The sequence below is a fragment of the Pyxicephalus adspersus genome, chromosome 4, assembly GCF_032062135.1.
Source record: "Pyxicephalus adspersus chromosome 4, UCB_Pads_2.0, whole genome shotgun sequence".
NCBI classification, from domain to species: domain Eukaryota; kingdom Metazoa; phylum Chordata; class Amphibia; order Anura; family Pyxicephalidae; genus Pyxicephalus; species Pyxicephalus adspersus.
In genome coordinates this window covers 7,500,712-7,505,720 of record NC_092861.1, presented here as the reverse complement: position 1 = coordinate 7,505,720, position 5,009 = coordinate 7,500,712, and the positions used below count along the sequence as shown (strand labels likewise).

Genomic DNA, 5,009 nt, shown 5'->3' with positions numbered 1-5,009 from the left:
ATTGTCCCCTTCTGATCACTACCGTATGTGCCATTGATTGTCCCCTTCTGATCACTCTGTGCCATTGGTTGTCCCCTTCTGATCACTACCGTATGCGCCATTGATTGTCCCCTTCTGATCACTCTGTGCCATTCATTGTCCCCTTCTGATCACTGACTTTTTTTTGGCTTCTACAGCCAGGTAAGAGACTCTGTTAGGGCAGGGATCAGCTGCTTGCTTGTCCTTTGAAGTTACTTTCAGTTTCACTTTGCACTGCAGCCAGCATCGAGGAGTCACACAAAGGCACACAGTATCAAGTATCGGAGGATGTCCTATTTGCGGGGGTGCTTTATATTTATTGTTTGAGCAAAAATCGGGGGGTGGCTTATTTGATGGGGATGCCTTATCATCGGGGAAACACGGTATATATAGTACTACTATATACACACTATATATATTTACATGCTAGCAATCTCAATACACTACCTGTCCTACTGTAATGATGCTTCTGAATAGATACAGTACAGGTATGTTTGTCACAGTTTAATAAATTACTAAACATGCATATATATTTTTTTTTTCATGACAGGTAAAGGCAGTAGAATATTGTACCGGAAAAAAAAAATGTCTCTTTTAAGGTGTCAAACCCCATCTACGCTATGGGAGGCAGGGATACTTACCACTATACTAATGAGGAAAATATGAATTGTTGTAGAATGGTCTCCACACTAGTAAAAGTAGAACAAGTAGAAGTAGCAGACAAGATAATAGAACAGGAATAAAATCTTGCTGATTTCTCAACAAAATAAAACTGTGGAGGTGAGCCAGCAACCTAAAGATTTTTGAATGGCTATCATTAAACAGATTGTCCAATAACATATACTGGGAAGTCCATATAAGCATAAAAGTTCACAAACAGTTAATGAGGTGGGTAAACGACATGTCTAACATTTTTGGCAAATAAATGACTGCCCAACATCTTGACATCTTAGATCTTTGTTTAAGCTGGTTCCAACCTTAAGGGTCTCCTATCAGCCTTCATGGCCATCCTGTGCTTAGCTTTCAGGGTCATCCTGCTGGGTGTTTCTGCAAACAATCAAACAAAGCATTAACTATTCTTTATAGAAGCAGAGTCTATTTTATAATCTATATACAGACCCCCTATATTTTTATCATAGGGGATAAGATCAGGACTTTGTGGTGGCCAATCCATGTAAGGAAATGATGTCTTGTGGTCCCCAAACTACTCCTTCACAATTTAAACCGATGAATCCAGATATTGTCATCTTGAAATATGTCCATACCATCAGATAAGAAAAAAAAAAACATTTTGAAAATACTTGGTCATTTATTTCATATAAGTAGTCAGTTGACCTCATCTTTGTGCATATAACATTGCTGAACCCTTGGGGCTCATAACTGTTCCCTGGTAGGCACCAGGAATGATGGTAGCATCACTTCATCAACTTTTCTGAAAAGTGGTTTTCTTGAGAAAAGACAGCTGCTTTGTTCTAATAACTTGAGGATATTAAATTGTTTGTGGAAAAGCTATTACTTTTTAGTGTATGTTTTTTGTTACCTATATCAAGCGTTCGTGGTATAGTGGTGAGCATAGCTGCCTTCCAGGCAGTTGACCCGGGTTCGATTCCCGGCCAACCCATGTCTTATATTTCATTTTCCCTCCAATATTTATTATACTAGATTGTAACAACCGTCATATACAGTGAATTAGATTCAGAAATGCAACCCTGGCCTCTCTCACACGCTTCTAATGATCTAATGACTACCTCTCTCATAACCTTTTCACATTCACGGCTCCAAGACTTTTCTAGAGCTGCCCCCAATTTCTGAAGTGGTCTTCCTCGTCCTATTTGGCTTGATCCTACTTTCTGCACATTTAAAACAGCTCCTAAAACCTATCTTTTCACGATTGCCTACCCATCTTCTATTTATTAAACTTTTTCTACTCACCCTCTATTCCATATCTCCCCTCCTATTTTGTGCTACTTTCCCATCCTCTTAGATTGTGAACTCTTCTAGGCAGGCTCCTCTCCTCCTGCTTTATTGTTTGCATCTGTCTGTCATTTACAACCCCTATTTAATGTACAGCACTGCGTAATATGTTGACGCCATTTAAATACTGTATATTAATAATAATATTAATAATAATAAATCTCACTCTGGAATCCACCATTTATTAGGGAAATATATGCTGTCAAGCAAATTTAGGTCGTTTTTCCCAATTAGCGTCCTCTCCTCCTGCCTAATTGTTTGCATCTGTCTGTCATTTACAACCCCTATTTAAATACTGAATAATAATAATAAATCTCACTCTGGAATAGACCATTTATTAGGGAAATTTCTGCTGTCAAGCAAATTTAAGTCTTTTTTTTCCAACTAGCTCTAGTGTATCAATTGAGTTCCTTCGATAGCTCAGCTGGTAGAGCGGAGGACTGTAGAAGTATTAAGATCAGCAATCCTTAGGTCGCTGGTTCGATTCCGGCTCGAAGGACATGTTTTGGCATTTGAAATAATCATTGTACTATTAATCTACTATTATAACATTACAGAAAATGTTATTGATGAGCATTTTTTAACCACCTGGCCGGCAAACCCGACCTTGGTTCGGGTCTATCGATTTTGCAAAAATCGATAAACCCGAACTTTTCTCACTGTGTAAATCCCCTTACTTACTTGGTCCCCGCTGCAATGATCCAGTGTCGATCAAAAAAAAAAAAAAATACTCACCTTCTCCCCGCAGCTCCTCCAGACACGTCTTCTGTCTTCTTTCTTCATCCGGTTTCCCGGTGACATCGCTGCATGCGTCGGCGTGAGCGGGAGGTGGGGCGGGAAATTCAAAATTTTGTATTGAGTTCCTTTGCATTGAACTCAATACAAAAAAACTGTATTGAGTCCAATACAAAGAAATCCTTATATAATATATATATAATTGTATTATATATATATATATTATATAAGCTACTGTAAATTACATTATACACATTTTTTTTTTTAACTTTTTAAAGATTTTTTTTTTAAAGAGCGGAAAATTCAAATATTTTGTATTGGATTCAATACAAAGTCCTGTATCCAATCCAATCCAAAATAATACAAAATATATTGAGGTGGATTTGTCTATAGGTATGTGACGTTGGACTGTTGGACACTAGGGAGGTGTTTTAGAAAAATATATTACTATACAGTATACCGAATTACCGCATTTTCAGTATATTTGATTTATTTATGTATTCTTGATTAAGCTGATTTTTGTGTATTTTATTTATTTTATTAAAAGTATTTTTTTTTTTTACATGATTTTGTGTTTCAAACATTTTTTATATTCATGGTATCTACTTAACCCTTGTTCGGACATATTTCTGTAAGTTACAGGTCTACAATTAAAAAAAAAAATTCATGAAAAACAGTGTTCCACTTTTGGTACAGAAATCTGTACATCAGTGTAATGCCCAGGTGGTTAAATAGGTCAGGTAAGTGATTCAAGTATAAATAACAGAAGATCAGAACACCAACCATGCAAGCAGAAAGACACCCTCTACACACCCACAATAGGTTGCTGTTCTGTAGTGCCTGTATCATATGTTGTTATAATAAATTTATAAAATATATAAATACTGAATAGCTTCTGTAAAGTTGTTAAATAATTTGTCTTAGGGTAATAAAAGAAAAAAAAACAATATAGCAAATAAATCAGTTTGGCTATCACGTATTGGCAGCCTGGAGAATGTATAAAGAAAATAAAGGATTGTCTGCCCGTCGGGGAACCCCGGTCTCCCGCATGACAGGCGGGGATACTCAACACTATACTAACGAGGAATACATACTACACTTAATGTAAACTAGTAAAGCTTTTGGACGGAAAGGGGGTGAGAGGGGAAATACACTTTTTTGGACCCGGCCAACGCTACAGTCCTCCGCTCTACCAGCTGGGCTATGTATGTAGTAGATTGCCTTCCTGGCATTAAAATGCAAGATTTAGCACATTTAAGCCACAAGCAACAGCGCGTTTGGAAGATGCAGGCATCGATGCCGCTACCTCTCGCATGGTAAGCGAGCGCTCTAGCATTTGAGCTAGCCCCCCTCCACATATCTGCGGTGTGTAAGCCCTCCCACATGAGTTTAAGGCCACTAATTGCCAATATGAAAATGGGATGCCGATATCGCAATCCCTACTTTCACGTCAAATTTAACCCTTACGGTTGCTACAGCTTTAGACTCTAGCCCTCTAGCAACTTACTGTTCATGTCACTTTGGCCCAGTCTCCTTTCCATCACCAACTGCTAGGCACGCGAAGGGAGTATTACCTTTTTTAGCTCACTTTGGATCGGCACGGGTCCAAGCTAAGCATTTGCTTTGGTTCTCCTCAGACGCCTCTGCAAGGTAGAGTTCAACCCATGGCCAAGAAACTCAATAGGGGTTTATATCCTTAGGAAGCCCCAAGTTACATGTTAGCACCTGAGTTACAATAGCTTCAGTGGGGCTTGTGGCTTAAAAGCGCTAAATCTCACATTTTAAGGCCAGGAAGGCAAAGTACTACATGGCTACAAACAGCCCTTTCTGCTGTGAAAACGTGCGCCAGGATTCTCCCTCCTAGCGCGTATCAAGGTGCCGAGGCTTTGGCCTTAATCTGGTCTTAATCCGCTCGCTTAGCATGCGAGAGGTAGCGATATCGATGCCTGCATCCTCCAAGTTCAGTGGCCCTTGCGGCTTAAAAGCGCTAAATCTCACATTTTAAGGCCAGGAAGGCAATCTACTGCATAGCTACAAACAGCCGTTTCGGCTGGGAAAATGTGCGCCAGGATTCTCCCTCCTGGCGCGTATCAAGGTGCTGAGGCTTTGGCCTTAATCTGACCTTTGCCAATTCTTACCAGCAAAAGTGGCGCTTTCGCACTGGGGAATGGAGTTGCCGTCCGGCTCCCCTCCGTGCCTTCGATAGCTCAGCTGGTAGAGCGGAGGACAGTAGCGTTAACATGGCAAATCCTTAGGTTGCTGGTTCGATTCCGCCTCGAAGG

At 39.8% G+C, this 5,009-nt stretch overlaps 1 non-coding gene across 1 annotated transcript; it reads left to right on the top strand.

Moving 5' to 3' along the window:
• Positions 1–2,401: 2,401 nt before the first annotated feature.
• TRNAY-GUA (transfer RNA tyrosine (anticodon GUA)) lies at positions 2,402–2,491 on the top strand. The gene is given in 2 exon segments: positions 2,402–2,438; positions 2,456–2,491. It is a non-coding gene; the product is annotated as a tRNA-Tyr (tRNA).
• Positions 2,492–5,009: the final 2,518 nt, after the last annotated feature.